The 18,333-nt window shown below is 41.5% G+C and overlaps 1 non-coding gene across 1 annotated transcript; it reads right to left on the bottom strand.

The window, feature by feature from the left end:
• Positions 1-3,231: 3,231 nt before the first annotated feature.
• On the bottom strand, positions 3,232-3,304 carry trnar-ccu (transfer RNA arginine (anticodon CCU)). The gene has a single exon. It is a non-coding gene; the product is annotated as a tRNA-Arg (tRNA).
• Between the last annotated feature and the right edge of the window lie 15,029 nt (positions 3,305-18,333).

Genomic DNA, 18,333 nt, shown 5'->3' with positions numbered 1-18,333 from the left:
AGGGGTGGGAAAGAAAATGAATTAGCCAAGATTCTCATTCCTCATCACTAGCTGTGGCTGCAAACCAGCATTGTCTCCTGTTATCCAGCCTTGTGAGGATAGGTTTACTGGGGGTGGTTTTGATGAGCTGTTGGTACTCATCAAACAGTGTCCCAGCCAAACTAGAGAAATGAGGCAGAGAAAATGAAACTTGCTGTTTTTCTTTTAAGAATAAATCTGTTAAAAGACCGAGTTACTGCCTTCGCTGAGAAAGCGATTCTTCCGACAGAGGAATTTTACTGTCAAAAAGTTGTAGCTGAAAGTCAAATGCAATATCTATAGTTTCTAAATTTTACTTCTCTGTCTACTTCCTGCCAACCTATTTTCTGATATTTGCTCTTAGGTCTGCACTTATAATGGAAGCTGTCTGTAAACAAATCACAGAATAATTATATCCCCATCATCCAACATGAAGACACTGTACCATCAGAGACAATGGGATAAAATAGATTCTCTCCATAATAATGTGGGCCTAGGGATTTATCATTTATGAGACAGCACTTGTTGAATGTTCCTAAGTTTCCCATGGGTGGTAAGGCTTGCTAGGCCATTTTAGATGACAACTAAGAATCAATTCCATCACTGAGAGTCTGGAGTCACATGTAGGCCAGAAAGGGGCAAGGATGGCAGATTTCCTTCTCTGAAGGACATTAGTGAATCAAATGGGGTTTTTCTAAAACAATAATGATGATGGTTATTATGATCACCATCATCGAGATAAATACTGTGTTCTAGACGTATTGTTGAACTTTAAATTCCATCAGATGCTATGGTGGGGTTTTAACCCATGCTTCCAAATTGAGAGCTTAAATTAGCTCGATTGGATAGATTCAAGAATGTGGTGCTGGAAAAGCACAGCCTCCTCGATTGGATAGATGCCTAGAGTGTCATTGCAATGCCATCAACATAGGTTCATTTTCTATTCTAGCTGCAGTAGACTGATGCCCCACCTTTCCCTGAGAATGAAAGACCATGGCAAATCACCACTGAGGAAAGAAATCAGCTGGGAAAATGGATCAAGTTGATGTAACAGCAGGCAATGAGTCAAGATTAGAGTGGTGCTGGAAAAGCACAGCAGGTCAGGCAGCCTCTGAGGAGCAGGAAAATCGATGTTTTTGGCAAAAGCCCTTCATCAGGAATGAGCTGAGGACCTGTCTTTGGGCACAACCTTTAAGACATGACCAAGAATTTAAAACATAAATATACAGGAACACATATAACTTTAAAATAGGAAATGAATTTCATCCACACATGCTGATTATTCCAGATTTTCTAAATCAATTGACCTACAGCTTACAATTGACCTCTACTAAATACATAGAGTCTTTGCAAATTGACTCACATACAGGAATGATATACACTTCTGTACAAAGCCTTGGAAAAACCAGTTAAATGCTAATTAATTCATAGGATATTGTAGAGCTTCACAATTACATAGTAATGGAGCACCTCTCAAATATGGTCACAGAAACAAAGCCTGCATCAGATTTAGGAAAGTAAATTTGCATCATGATCTTTAAAAGTGCCACAGCCCAACATAACATCTATAGATTATAATACATACATCCACATCACGCCATATCCTAACCCAGTTAATGGGAGGCAACTGAGGCTTGATTTGGCATCACATGCAAGTGACAGGATGTAACATTTCAGAATAATTGCAACCCCGATTGTCACACTGCATCCATACAAATGAAACTACTTTGGCCAATCATCCCCTTAGGAAAGGTTTCTCACTTGCTGTTTTATACACAATTTCCTCAGAGAAAATTAAATACGTAATGATGTGTTTTTCTGAGTAAAATTCAGTGGAGAAGTAAATTCAGCTGGAAAAGCTTTTTCACTCTCATCTTGAGTGAAATCATACTAAATTTGAGGCATTGGCAGTAAGGCATCATGACCTGCCAACTTCACACATCAGAAATGTGAAATGCATTGCCAGTAATTTGGACAAGAATTACAGGCAACCCACTTGCAATCTTTTTGATATGTATTGGCAGCAGGTGTGTGGCTCATCAGCACACCTACAGAAATTACAGCACAGATGGGAGGCCATTCAACCCATCAGTGCCAATGGAGTTAGTCTAATCTCTTCTACATTCTGACGCAGATTATTATTATTCTTCATTTTCGAATAACTATACAATTTCCTTTTATAGCCTCATTCCCAATAACGGTGAGACTGACTAGCAGGGATCCTTCCCTTTGCAGTAGCCGCATACAATATACAACTGTAGTCTATATAGTGTTTTATTAAAAGAAAATCTTTCTGAGGCTCACATGTATAAAATCCTCAAGCTTATTTTTTACACTTCTTGCACTCCAATACTTTCAAAACCTTTCACTTTTCATTCGTCAGGTCAAATGCAAGAATGCCAAATTCCGAAGGGAGCAACATCATATACTGCATGAGAAGAGGGCGCCAATTGTTGACAAGTTGACTCTGGTCTAACAATCGACATCCTTTTCCATAGAACATAGAAATGTACAGCACATAACAGGCCCTTCGGCCCACGATGTTGTGCTGAGGATTATTCCTAATCTAAAATAAAATAACCTAACCTACACACCCCTCAACTCACTGCTGTCTATGTGCATATCCAGCAGTCGCTTAAATGTCCCTAATAACTCTGCTTCCACTTGTGAATTCCATGCATTCGCAACTCTCTGCGTAAAGACCTTACCTCTGGTATCTCCTCTATAACCTCCTCCTAATATCTTAAAACGGTGACCCCTTGTGCCAGTCAATCCTGCCATGTGGAAAAGTCTCTGGCTATTGACTCTATCCATGCCTCTCATTACCTTGAATATCTCGATCAGGCCACTTGTTTTCCTCCTCTCCAGAGAGAAAAGTCCAAACTTAAATTAGATTAGATTAGATTCCCTACAGTGTGGAAACAGGCCCTTTGGACCAACAAGTCCACGCCTACCCTCCGAAGATTAACCCACACCCCCCACTGACTAATGCACCTAACAACTATGGACAATTTAGCATGGCCAATTCAACTGACCTGCACATCTTTGGAATGTGGGAGGAAACCAGAGCACCCGGAGGTAACCCACGCAGACACAGGGAGAATGTGCAAATTCCACACAGACAGTCACCCAAGGCTGGGATTGAACCTGGGACCCTGGCACTGTGAGACAGCAGTGCTAACCACTGAGCCACCGTGCCACCCAAACTGACCTCACCCCAGATGGGACTTGAACCCACAATCCCTGGCTTAGGAGGCCAGTGCCTTATCTATTAAGCCACTGGGGCTACATGCTTAGTCAACCTCTCTTCGTAAGACAAGCCCTCCAGTCCAGGCAGCATCCTGGCAAACCTTTTTTGCACTCTCTCCAAAGTCTCTGCATCTTTCCTCTAATAGGGTGACCAGAACTGGACACAATATTCCAAGTGTGATCTCACGAGGGTCTTGTAGGGCTGTAGCAAAACTTCGTGGCTCTTAAACCCGATCCCCTTGTTAATGAAAGCCAAAACACCAAATGCTTTCGTAACAACCCTATCCAGTTAGGTGGCAACTTTGAGGGATCTATGCACTTGAACACCAAGACCCCTCTTTTCCTCCACACTGCCAAAAATCCTGTCTTTAATCCTATACTCAGCATTCAAATTCGACCTTCCAAAATACATCACTTCACATTTATACATTGAACTCCGATTGCCATTTCTCAGCCCAGCTTTGCATCCTGTCTATGTCATGCTGCAGCCTGCAGTAGCCCTCTATACTATCGACGGCACCTCCAACCTTTGTGTCATTGGCAAATTTACTAACCCACCCCTCAACTTCCTCATCCAAGTCATTTATAAAAACTACAAAGAGCAGAGGCCCAAGAACAGAGCCCTGTGGGAGACCACTCACCACTGACTTCCAGGCAGAATACTTTCCATCTACAACCACTCTCTGCCTTCTGTCAGCCAACCAATTCTGATTCCAGACAGGCAAACCTCCCTGTATCCCATACTTCTTCACGTTATGAATGAGCCTACCATGGGGAACCTTATCAAATGCCTTGCTGAAGTCCATATATACGACATCCACAGCTCAACCTTCATCGACCTGTCTCATCACCTCCTGAAAGAACTCAATAAGATTTGTGAGGCATGACCTGCCCCTCACAAAGCCATGCTGACTGCCTTTAATCACGCTATGCTTTTCCAAATAGTCATAAATCCTATCCCTCAGAATTCTTTCCAAAACCTTGCTGACCACAGATGCAGGACTGACTGGTCAGTAATTGCCAGGGATTTCCCTATTCCCCTTATTTAAAAGAGGAACAACATTCACCTCTGTCCAATCCTCCGATATGACTCCCTGGAGAATGAGGAAGCAAAGATCTTCGCCAGTGGCTTAGCAACCTCCTTTCTCGCTTCCCGGAGCAACCAAGGATAAATCAGGTCTGGCCCTGGGGAATTATCAATCCTAATGTTTGCCAAAATTTCCATAACGGTGGGGAGAATTGTAAATTCAATTAATTAAGGAATCTCACTTCTATCTTCTCAAATAAGAGAGAATCTGACCATTAACCCATGACATTCAAAAGCATTATCATCATTATCACCATCCAGTGTTCAGAAACTCAATGGACCAATCATGAATATTGTGGCTACAGGAGCAAAGTCAGAGGCTGGGAATTCTAAGCGAAGGACTCGGCTCCTGACAAAGTGTGTTCAGCATTTATAAGGCACAATCAGGAGTGTAACAGAATGCTCTTCATTGGCTTGGATGAATGAAGTTCCAACAACACTCAAGAAGCTCAATACCATCCCAGACAAAGCAGCTCCATTAAGCATCATCTCATCCTCCACCTTGTACACTCACTTCCTCCACCACTGGAAAACAGTGTGTGCCATCCACAAGGTGAACTGCAGAAACTCACTAAGTCTCCTCCAAATTTACCTTCCAAATGCATTACCTCTACCACCTGGAAGGACAAAGACAACAGATGCAACAGAACACCACTTATTGCAAATTCCCCTCCAAGCCTCACACAATGCTGGCCTTTAGCTATATCATCATTCCTTCACAGTTGCTGGATCAAAATCCTAGAATTCCTTCCCAATTAACACTGTTGATGGATACACCACAGGGACTCCAGAGGTACAGGTTGCAACTTATTGCCACCTTCACAAGGGCAATTAGGGCTGGAAAATAAATGCAGCCCTGCCAATGACAACCACAACTCATGAATGAATATGACAAAAAAATTGCAGCCATCTCAATAGGTTTTATATTTCCTACAACCTTATTCCCTAAAGTTTGCAACAATTGGTATGTGGACTGTTTACCCTGGTAAGGTTCTGGGGACCTAGATTCAAATCCCACTATGGAAGGTGGTGGAATTTGAATTCATAAAAAATATCAGAATTAAGAGTCCAATGATGACAGTGAATCCATTGTCCATTGTTCTAAAAACCCACCCACTAGTTCACTAATGTCCTCCAGGGAGGGAAATCAGCCGTCTTTACCTGGTCTGACCTACATGTGACTCCAGACTCAGAGCAATGTGGTTGACTTATAACTGCTTTCTGGGCAATTTGGAATGGGATAAAGACTGACCTGGTCAGTGATGCCCATATCCCATAGATGAATATTAAAAACACTCTATCTCTTTCACTGTTACTTAACGTTAATCCCAGGTGTATTACTTGCTTACATATTCAATAATCAGCAGAAATAGTCTTTTTATTACTTACTCCCTCAAAACGTCATAATTTTACGAACATTTGTTAAATCCCTCAAAGAGCATTAAGTTCTTCACCATCCTCCGCTCTTTATCCACCTCATGGGAACAGAGGATTAAGTCCCTATACATTGATTCTTTTTCCAATCTAAATAATACATATTCAGAAACAAACACACAGAACACTGGAAAAACTCGGCAGGTCTGGCAGCATCTGCAGAGAGAGAAACAGAGTTAACACCTCAAGTGCTCTATGAGACTTCTGCAGAAGAAATTCTAAAGTTCTGCAGGTGTCATACTCAACTCAAAATGTTTGTTTTTCTCTCTCCATAGAAGCTGCCAGATCTGATGAGTTTCTCCAGCATTCTGAGCATTTATGCCAAATTTCCAGCATCTGCAGTATTTTGCCTTTATTTGAATACAAACTCAGACTTCAGCTGAGAGGTTAGGGTCAGTTGAGAAAGCCATCATTTCAGTTTTAATAATCTGAGAGTTTGCTTAGATTTTATGGAGAACTTCTGACTATTCTAGGTTCAGCTCATGTCAACAGTCTGTCCAGTAATTTCAAAAGCTCAAAGCAGGTCTTTAGTAGAACTTTAGAACACTTACAATTCAGAAGTTATACCACAGTTAACCTAAAATGTAGCAGCTTTGGCAGAAATGAACTTCCATTGTAGTTTTCAATTGGCAAGACTGTTTTGTGCATGGTGTTGGTGTGCTGTGTCTCAAACTTGTGAGAATGTGAAATCCAGATGACTAGCAGGCACAGCTTCTGTTTCTGCTATCAGGTAATGACAGGCGCACGATAAAACATTTGGCATACCACTTTGTGTTACACTGCATTCCTCTGTGCCTGGCTGGACAACAGCACCTAGAGAGATTTACTGGCCTGTGGCTACCATCTCAACGAGAGCAGGTGGTCATGGAAGGTGCGAGCTAAGGAAAGTAGTGGACAGGGGGGAATGTGAGTTAATGATCCATAAATTGTTTACTCCACTGCATGAACACAGATGCAGTAACAGTGCTTTCTCAACTGTGAAAACCTAATCAGATAAAGAGATTCCTCAGTCTCTTTGGGATGGATTAGATTAGATTAGATTTTTTGAGATTAGATTAGATTACAGTGTGGAAACAGGCCCTTCGGCCCAACAAGTCCACACCGACCCGCCAAAGCGAAACCCACCCATACCCCTACATTTACCCCTTACCTAACACTACAGGCAATTTAGTATGGCCAATTCACCTGACCCTGCACATCTTTGGATGGTGGGAGGAAACCGGAGCACCCGGAGGAAACCCACGCAGACACGGGGAGAACGTGCAAACTCCACACAGTCAGTCGCCTGAGGCGGGAATTGAACCCGGGTCTCTGACGCTGTGAGGCAGCAGTGCTAACCACTGTGCCACCGTGCCGCCCACTTTGAATTAAAGGAAAAAAGGAATCCTGGAGTGGGTTAGGTAACCATATGAAGTGTCAGGGGAATCATTCATCAGAGAAAACAGAAGCAAAGTATGCTGGATGCTGGAAATTGGAAACAAAATCTCGAAGTTGGTCTGGTAGCAGCTGTAGAAAAACAGCATTAATGGGCATGGACTGGTAATGATCTGAGCTACGGTGAGATTTGTGACAGAATCAGACTTAAATGCAGTGAGGTCCAAATCAACATTTGGAGGAAGTCACCCTATCCCTGATGCTTTTCACAAACAGCATAGCGAGTTTCCCATGAAGCAGCATTGATTTACTAACAGCATAGACTGTTAAACTGCCATTTTGTTGACAGCACAACTTGCCTCATTGACCTTCAGCTTCCACTTTACCAAACAAGCTCCATCTTGGGAAAACTCGACATGGAAACCAGAACAGGAATCAACTCACTGCTCGGTCTGAACAACCTCCATGTTGTACACAACCCAACTCTTGGTAAAAATAATCTTTATTCTTTCAGGAGATATAGGTGTTGCTGGGGAGGTATTGCCCAGGCCTAACCGAACTAAGTGAATTGTTAGGGCACTTCAGAGGGTAAGAGTCAACCACATGCAGTCCAGACCATGATGGTTTTTAACAACAACCGATGATAGCTAAGATTGTAAGAAGTGGGAGCCGATGTGAACTTTCCAACCCATTCAGTTTGCTCCATCATGAAATGACCCAATGCTTATCTGATCGTCCTCAACTCCACTTTCCTGCTTCTCTCCATAACTCTCAATTCTCTAAAATTAATTAAAAATCTATCTCACACACCCCTCCCTCCTTTAATACACTTAACGACCTTAGCCCTCAGAAGAAAGTCGTCATCTCAGTTTTAAATGTGTGACCCCTTATTTCGAGATTGAACCTTCTGGTCCTAGACACTGCCACAAAGGAAACAACCTTCTTGCATCTAACCTATAAAAGCCACAAGGAATCATGTGTGTTTCAATAAGGTTGCTTCGCATTCCAATGAGTACAGGCCAAGTCAACCAATCTCAAGAAGCAGCCCAGTGAACCTTCCCTGTGCTGCCTCTAATGCTGCCTCCATCTATCTTTCCTTAGATAAGGGCATCAAAACGTTTCATATATAGTTGTCATGGTCACCATTACTGAAACTTGTTTTTAATTGCAGACCTTATTTAAATTTCACCAGCTATGATTTTGGAATTTGAATGGCTGCTCCCACAGCATTAGCCTGCGCCTCTGGACTTGTGACATTATAATTGAATCACCATCTCTCTTTAATGATTGTGGCTTCCTCTCCCAGGTGATGAGATACACAGGCCCCAATTAATCATGATCTTTCGAAGTATTGATCATTTTTCTGAAATTTAATAGAATCAATGTTGTAACTAAGGTCTATATCTCTTGGACATCCAACAAGCCCTCTCAGAAAGTATGCAGGTAAACAGGTGAGATCAGGAGTAGGATTTCCCATTGTTCATTCACTGAGTGACAATGAAGGTTCCTTTGACAAATAGCTACTGTGACTGCTAACACATGAATCAGCACTGTCAGGTTAAATCTAAAATTTGGAACCCCACCCCCAATAACATGATAGAATCAGTCATCCATATCAGCAATATTTCCATTGGTAAATGCTGAGTAAGTGGTAGAAAAACTGCTGGCTGGTTATCAATTTGTTGTATCGTGTCACAAACATTCCCTCTTATCCCGTAAGAACTGCCAGGGATTTGAACCTGGAGTTTCTGGGCTGTTGGGAAGTATTGTGATGCAGTAACAAATCAGCAAAACCTTTCTCCCTAGGTGGTCTACAACTGCCAACCTTTCAGTTAGCTGTTAAATGCATTGACCAATTATGCCAGAGTCTGACAAAACAGTAATGTGCAATTTGGACAACTGGTGACAATGCAGAAAACTTCCGTTCGCGTCCATTGCGGGACTTGAACCCATACCCCTTGAACATTAGCCTGGCCCTCATGGAAACTGATGAATCCCTCACAAATAATTGGCATGTCCATGAAGGCATTATGATTGAAAGGGTGAAACGTTTAGCACCTCCAAATATTCCTCAAAGACATATCATGTTACCATTGAAATAAAACTTGCATACGCATTTATGCAAGGCCCTGAAAAAGCTAAATAGACTCGAAATAGGCATACAGGAGAATTTGGTCAAGACATTGTGCAAAAGACATGCAAGGAAAGAAAGTATCTAAGTGGGAAGTTGAAGATAGAAATAAGTTAAGAAAATAAACATATATATGAAGAGAGGGAAAGGCATAAAAACCATAACAAAAACCATACTTATTAATATTTCACACAATTAGCCAGGTCTCAAAGTTCTCTTGATTAGAAGTTACATGCATTCAATCTATTTCAACCTTCATTTGTGCTGGATGAAAAAAAAATCCCAATTAATGCATTCACTTTGTGTGACATATGTTCAAAGTGTTGTGGAAGCAGCTGATCCAGAGAGCCTAGGAGCATCATTCAGTGCCTGTCTTTACAGTACCCCACCTCAGTGTTAGCAAATGACCAATCAACCCTCATTCTAAATATCCTGGAATTACCAATATTTCTAATGAAACCTTGCACAAAAATTTCAACACAGACTGGAGATAAACTGCACAACATTAAACGGATTATTGTGTCGTGATTTTTGTATAGATAAGAGCATTCCTGAAGAATGTTGTGATTTAAGAAGAGAAAAACATAACTGCCAGACCTAATTAGAGCCTATTAAAAATAATTAGGTTTTGGCATATGCTTCTCCAACAGAAAATCATTGGGGAATAAGAATATGTGATTATCGGAGCCACCAAATAGTAAAGGTCATGTTTTGCCCAGCATGTGTGTGTCAGAAATTGAGAATAAAATAATTGAAGAGTGTTTAAAAAGACAAAAAGAATTACAATAGACATATAACTCAAGTTTCAGCTGGATCCAGTAACCTTTGATACATACATGCTAGGTTAGTGAGGCCAGTTCAAGAACATCTCAATGACTTGCTGCAGGCAATCCCAGTGAGAGGCTAACTGACAGCATAGTCAAGGACATGGCTGCATATTTTCACCTGATGTCAGGCACACAAGCTGTAATACTGGAAACTTACCAGGAATTTGTTAAAAACTGAATGCAAACTTCACTGGGGCAGCACTGTGATCTTGAAGGATTGAAGATTGAATGTTGCACAAGGTGAGACCCAGTGAATTACGGATTAATGTTAAATACTGTAACAAGTTACTGTTAAGCCTGTCACATCAGTCAATGAGTGGAACCTGATATAACCACTATAAATTTCAGTACCAAGTTTCTGATGTCAGTTATCATGGATGTCATAAAGTGTATCAATGCAACTTTGACTTGAGAGTTCATTATACTTCAGTATTGTATACTGATTCCATTGGTGCAAAGTAATGGGTAACCATTGATTGCATGGGACAATAAAAGCAAAGACAATTCTCAGGTTTCTTTTAAATTCTTAGATAAAATTGTAACTTTCTCATAAACACATGGGTTAGGAAGGTGATGACTTATTAAAGGCTTGAAATACTTGGATTTACAATATATTACCTGTACCAGCATAGGACTTCAAACTTTGAGGTCCAAGATGAAACAGAAGTGAAGGCTATGGATAATTGGGGAAGGTTCTGCAAAATGTCAGTAGTATTTAAAAATCATTGTCTTTGTTTCTGTAATAAGCTTTTTTTTTAAAAAAAAGCACCAACCACCAAAGCTGAAAAATGCAAGGATTACAGCAACAGTGCGATTTAATGTTGTTTGAATGTCATAAGTTTATCAGCATCCCCAGAAGGTTGCAGACAATTTCCAAGGGATCATGTGCACAGTTGGTAGTGCCCCTATCTCTGTACGTGAAGAGCTCAGGTTCAAGTCCCATCTATTCAGGACATGTTACAAAATGCCTGAAACGGGCTGATTTTTAAACATTTACAATTTCCATTCCAAATGACCACACAAAGTTATAAAACACTGCTAGAAAGTGAATCCTGTTTTTATGGATTAATGTTAAATTCAGTATAATCTATCCATAACTCACCAACATTGGCATGTGAAGCTGACCATATCACACGTGTGGCAAGTTTGTGAGCACTGTAGTCCACAACCGAAAAAGAATACATTACTCAAAATGTTTCAAGCTCCCATCCAACCCCAAAGCTAACAAATGTTGAGTTCTGGGAATGGTTTCAGATCTACTGTGACGTGGAGTGGAGATGCCTAATAATCAGTCCCTCTAGACTAGTTCTTTTTAATGAGGAACAGTACCTTAGACAGGATTTACCATTTTAGACTCAACTAGTAACTTAAGAACTGTAATTCAAAACTTTCCAAAATATCCATCAAAAAAAGCATGTTTTAAATGGGGTGTTCAAAACACGTTGGGAAATTATTGCTCGGAGTTTCTAGTTTAAGATGTTGCATGAATCTGTCTATAATGTGCCAACCTAAGTGCACCCCGAATGACATATCATTAGATTCGATTAGATTTTCTACAGTGTGGAAACAGGCCCTTCGGCCCAATAAGGCCACACCGCCCCTCCGAAGAAAAACCCACCCAAACCCATTCCCCTACCCTATATTTACCCCCGACTAATGCACCTAACACTGTGGGCAATTTAGCGTGGCCAATTCACCTGGCCCGCACATCTTTGGATTATGGGAGGAAACTGGAGCAAAACCACACAGACACAGGGAGAATGTGCAAACTCCACACAGACAGGTGGGAATTGAACTCAGGACCCTGGTGCTGTGAGGCAGCAGTGCTAACCACTGAGCCACCATGCTTATTTTTCACTTCAGTGATTACAATGGGGTATGTGTTCCCACTAGAGGGGGTGTTTCTTCCTGTTGGGCATAGGTTACACTACTGGGTCATTTATATTGGAGTGACAGGTACACAGAAAAATTCTATATCAAAAAACAGACAATATTTAAAAGAATTGAACTTGTCTTTCACCTTATATCACTTTAATATTACTGCTTAAAGAATAGCAACCTATTGTAGGCAAACATGGGGAGACATTCTGTCCCAGTAGCAGCAAACAGACCTGAGAAAGAACTCAGGCAGACAGCTCCATTCTGGTTTCCCCTTCCCACCTATTCTGACTTTGAATCACTGTATGGTAAGTATCACATGCTATTCTGTACAATAAAACCTTTACAAAATGTATTTTAAAGTAAACTACATTTTTATTGTCCAAACTAATTCACTAAATTTCTTAAAGATGGTATGATTTATTAGTCATCTCCTTTCTCATACCATCTCTGCACACCGTTCACAATTGATCTTGTAAGAACTTGTCTGGGCGAGGTTATAGCACAGAAACAGAGAAGTGGATTTTAAGCATGGCCTTAAAATAAGTCGGCAGTAGAATGGGTTCTTTCTTGATTATATGTTTTATTGAGCTAAGTCTCTTGATTAAACTTAAAATATAAGCCATAAGTATTAATTTAACCTGGAACAGTGTTTTGCAGAGGAATAAGACAGTGCTAATTTCTGGGTCTGTAGATTGAAAGAAGCAAAATGGCTCTTAGTAGAATGATATGCTCTTCTTGTTGGATGAGGGAGTTTAGGGAGAATTTACAGGTCACTGAGGATTATATTTGCAATAAATGCTGTTGGTTGCAAATCCTATCAGATCGAATGGATCAGTTGGAAAGGCAGTTAGAGGCAATGAGGAATTTACAAGAGCAAGGGAATGTGGATGGCACTTATTAGAAAGAGGGAAAGTCTCAGATACAGTCACATAGATGGATTAACTCCAGGAAAGGTAAGAGAGGTAGGCAGGTAGTGCAGGAGTCTTCTGTGGCTATCCCTGTTTCAATTTTGGAAACGTAGGAGGTGATGGATTCTCAGGGAAACGTAGCATGAACAGCCAAGTTTCTGGTATTGAGACTATCTTAAATGTAATGAGAGGTAGGTGGGGTTCCAAGCAATTGATTGTGTTAGGTGACTCTCTAGTCCGAGGTACAGGCAGATATTTCTGTGGCCAGCAGCGAAAAATAAGAATGGTGTGTTACTTCCCTGGTGCCAGGATCAAGGATGTCTCAGAGAGGGTGCAGAATGTTCTTCGGGGGGAGAAGGGCCAGCAGGAATTCATTAAACACATCGGAACTAACGACATTGGAAGGAAAAAGGTTGAGATGCTGAAGGGAGATTACAGAGATTGAGGCAGGAATTTAAAAGGAGGTCCTCGAGAGTAGTAATATTTGGATTACTCCCGGTGCTTCAATCTAGGGAGGGCAGGAATAGGAGGATAGAGCAGATGAATGCATGGCTGAGGAGCTGGTGTACGGGAGAAGGATTCACAGTTTTGGATCTTTGGAAGCTGTTTTGGGGTAGAAATGATCCGTACAAGGGTGGATTGCACCTAAATTGGAAGGGGACTAGTATAATGGCAATGAGATTTCCTAGAGCAACTCAGGAGGATTTGGCTGGAAAATGAAAAATTAGATAACGAGAGTCCAGAGAAAGTATATTCCTGTTAGGGTGTAAGGAAAGGCTGGTAGGTATAGGGAATGCTGGATGACTAAAGAAATTGAGGGTTTGGTTAAGAAAACGAAGGAAGCATATGTCAGGTATAGACAGGATAGATCGAGTGAATCCTTAGAAGGGTATAAAGGCAGTAGTATACTTGAGAGAAAAATCAGGAGGGCAAAAAGGGCACATGAGATAGCTTGGCAAATAGAGTTGAGGAGAATCCAAATGGTTTTTACAAATACATTAAGGACAAAAGCGTAACTAAGGAGCGAATACGGCCCCTCAAAGATCAGCAAAACAGCCTTTATGTGGAGTCACAGAAGATGAGGCAGATACTAAACGAATATTTTACATCCGTATTTACTGTGGAAAAGCACTTGGAAGATATAGAATGTAGGGAAATAGATGGTGACATCTTGAAAAATTTTTCATATTACAGACGAGGAAGTGCTGGATGTCTTGAAATGCATACAAATGGATATCTCCCCAGGACCTGATCAGGTGTACCCTAGATCTCTGTGGGAAGTCAGGGAAGTGATTGACGGGCCTCTTACTAGGATATTTGTATCTCCAACAGTTACAGTTGAGATGCCGGAAGACTGGAGGTTGGCTAATGTGGTGCCATTGTTTAAGAAAGGTGGTAAGGACAAGCCAGGGAACTATAGACCAGTGAGCCTGACTTCGGTGGTGGGCAAGTTGTTGGAGGGAATCCTAAGGGACAGGATGTACATATATTTGGAAAGGTAAGGACTGATTAGGGATAAGCAGCATGGCTTTGTGTATGGGAAATCATGTCTCACAAACTTGACTGAGTTTTTTGAAGAAATAACAGAGGATTGATGAGGGCAGAGCGGTAGACGTGAGCTATAGGATCTTCAGTAAGGCGTTCGACAAGGTTCCCCATGAGAGGCTGGAGGGCAAGGTTAGATCTTATGGAATACAGGGAGAACTCGCCATTTGGATACAGAACTGGCTCAAAGGTAGAAGACAGAGGGTAGTAGTAGAGGGTTGTTTTTCAGACTGGAGGCCTGTGATCAGTGGAGTGCCACAAGGATCGGTGCTGGGTCCACTACTTTTCATCATTTATATAAATGATTTGGATGTGAGCATATAGTTAGTAAGTTTGTTGATAACACCAAAATTGGAGGTGTAGTGGACAGCGAAGAAAGTTATCTCAGATTACAACGGAATCTTAATCAGATAGGCCAATGGTTGAGGAGTGGCAGATGGAGTTTAATTTAGATAAATGTGAGGTGCTGCATTTTGGGAAAGCAAATCAAAGCAGGACCTATATACTTAACAGTAAGGACTTAGGGAGTTGCTGAACAGAGAGACCTTCGAGTCAGGCTCATAGCTCCTTGAAAGTGGAGTCACAGGAAGAAAGGATAGTGAAGGTGTTTGGTATGCTTTCCTTTATTGGTCAGAGTATTGAGTATAGGAGTTGGGAGGTCGTGCTGCGGCTGTACAGGACATTGGTTAGGCCACTTTTGGAACAGTGTGTGCAATTCTGGTCTCCTCCCTATCAAAAGGACATTGTGAAACTTGAAAGGGTTTAGAGAAGATGTACAAGGATGTTGCCAGGGTTGGAAGATTTGAGCGAGAGGGAGACATTGAATAGACTAGGGCAGTTTTCCCTGGAGCGTGGAAGCTGAGGGGTTACCTTAAAGAGGTTTATAAAATCATGAGGGGCATGAATAGGATAAATAGACAAAGTCTTTTCCTTGAGGTAGGGGAGTCCAGAACTAGAGGGCACAAGTTTAGGGTGAGAGGGGAAAAATATAAAAGAGACTTGAGGGACAACTTTTTCACTTAGATGGTGATGCGTGTATGGAATGAGCTGCCAGACGAAGTGGTGGAGGCTAGCACAATTGCAACTTTTAAGAGGTATTTGGATGGGTATATGAATAGAAAGGGTTTGGAGGGATATGGGTGAGGTGCTGCCAGGTGGGACCAGATTAGGTTGGGATATCTGATTGGCATGGATGAGTTGGACCGAAGGGTCTATTTCTGTGCTGTACATTTCTATGACTCTATAAATCAATCTAAATAGAATTCTCAGTAAATGTTAGCTGTCATCTTTGTGCTGTTTACAGAAAATGGGTGGCATAGGATAAGATAGCACAGTTTGCTAAGAACATTTATAGGCAAAAACAGAACAAATGCATCCAAACACTTATTGAATAAAAAATGTGCAATATCCTACAGGACACGTCACTAAATAGCCACATGAATTAAAAGGTATGAAAGACCAATAATTAGGTTTGTCAGAAAACTACCACTGGCCAGGTGGCTTTTTAGTGGGTTGCAGAAGTATCCCAAGTTGTTGATAGCAATGTAGGAGTCATTTAAGTAAAATCCCTGGAAAGGGACAGTGTCTGTTTTGGGGAAGCTTTGGCTTTTTTTTATAGAAATTCTCTCATGGGATGAGTGTGTAGACTAATAGTTGCTGCCCATTTCTAATTAGCTTTGAGAAAGTGGCCCTTGGCCACTGTAACATCTGCTGTAGGCACAACTGCACAGCTGTCAGAAAGGGAACGCCACAGTTTTCTGACCCTGGGATAACAAACAAATGCCAATATAATTCCAAGTCAAGATGGTGTGCAACCTTGGAGGGAGCAGTATTCACATATGTCAGGTATCATTATCCTTCTAGCTGAAGCTTGGTAAGTTATAGAACCATACAGCATGGGAACAGACCTTCAGTCCCAAACAAGATTCATCCCACTGGCCTGCCCTTAGCTTATATCATTCCAAACAATTCTTATTCATGAACTTGCCATATTTCTTTTAAACATTGTAACTGTACCTGTATCCACCACTTCCTCTGGAGGTTCATTCCACACTTGAACTGTGTAAAAATGTTGCCACTCGTATTTTCGTAAATCTTTCTTCTCTCACCTTGAGAATGTCCCGTAGCCTTGAAATCCCCCACCGTAGGGAAAAGACATCTGCCATTTGCCTTTTCTATACCCCTCAGGATTTTATAAACTTCGATAAGGTCAGCCCTCAACCTCCCATGCTCCAGTGAAAAAAGTCCCAGTCTAGCCAGCCTCCTCCAAACCCTCTTTTCTGGCAACATACTGGTAAATCTTTCCTGTAACACGGTGACCAGAACTGCACACAGTACTCCAGAAGCGGCCTCAATGTCCCGTACAACCTCAACATGACATCGTAACTTCTATACTCAAAGGTCTGAGCAATGTAGGCAAGGTTAGATTACTTACAGGCCCTTTGGCCCAACAAGTCCGCACCCCCCCCCCCCCGCCGAAGCGCAACCCACCCATACCCCTACATGTACCCCTTACCTAACACTACGGGCAATTTAGCATGGCCAATTCACCTGACCTGCACATCTTTGGACTGTGGGAGGAAACCGGAGCACCCGGAGGAAACCCACGCAGACACAGGGAGAACACGCAAACTCCATACAGTCGCCTGAGGCGGGAATTGAACCTGGGTCTCTGGCGCTGTGAGGCAGCAGTGCTAACCATTGTGCCACCGTGCTGCCCAAGTTGTGGAACTACATTTTATATATGGCACCCATCGCTGTCACTGTGCATCAGTGGAGGATAAAAGCAACTGTTTGAAGTGGGCTACTCAACTCTGAATGATCTCCAGCTTGAGCATTGTTGAGGTGACACTTTATACAGTATTCTATCATGCTCCTGACCTGTGCATTGAAGATGCTGGACAGGCTTTGGGGACTCATCACATTTGCTACTTTAGAGGCTATGAACAGTTAGCAATTAGTGGGCCAGTTAGTAGGCAGTGTGTTTAGCCTACAAAGTTGATATAGATTAAAGAAATTTGAAGGTAACCAAGTCGATCTGGACTACAAACAGTCCTCATTTTCATTCAAAATATTTTTTGGTAACCTGAGAAGGCTGAAAAAAAAATTCAAATTCAATTTACATTTGCTATGTTGGAAAAGGGATATATAATTAGATGTACTGTTGTGCCAAAATCTGTATCATAGGGGCCTAATTTCCATCTGTTGCAGCAAATATTTTTATAGATCAAGGCACGGTTCACTTTTCACAGTGGTACCACCACTGAAAAGGTTTAATAAAAAGTTCTGAAAATTCATGACATCTAGGATTGGGTGTGATACATCCTTCCTGGCCACTTATAGGCCAGGTTTTGTAACATTAACAGCAGGCAAGGTCTTGTGATGTATAAAATAGGACAAGGACAAGGAGGAGGGAAGAGAAAGAGAGGAAATACGTGTTGGTAAATGGTTTCTTTCCTAGAAGATGGTACACAGTGATGGCCCAAGGATCATTTGAAGGGGTACTGGCAAACTATATAGAAATGATTCGGACATTAGAATAGCACAAAATTTACCATGAATACCAACCTTGAGTGGAAAACAAGGGTGAAACAAATTCATCGACATAATGGGCAGACTGAAAATAGAATTTAATATGATAAAAGTGCCCAATTTTGGTAGAAAGGATATGGAAAGACAAATTAGACTGTATGGAGCATGTCCAAAGAGTGTTAAGGAACAGGGGAACCTGACATTGTAGGTGCACAGATCTTTGGGGCAACAAGATATTTTGACAGAATGGTTAGCAAAGCATGTGGGATCTTGGCCTTCACAGCCAGACAAATAAAATACAAAACCAGGGAAGTCATGGTATACATTTTTAAAGCTCTAGTTATTCCA

This window comes from Chiloscyllium plagiosum, unplaced genomic scaffold (assembly GCF_037043375.1).
Source record: "Chiloscyllium plagiosum isolate Xiang-an unplaced genomic scaffold, Cpla_swu_hap1 HiC_scaffold_30, whole genome shotgun sequence".
NCBI classification, from domain to species: domain Eukaryota; kingdom Metazoa; phylum Chordata; class Chondrichthyes; order Orectolobiformes; family Hemiscylliidae; genus Chiloscyllium; species Chiloscyllium plagiosum.
Note: the sequence above shows the minus strand (reverse complement) of the source record. Positions and strands in the feature narration are given on the sequence as shown.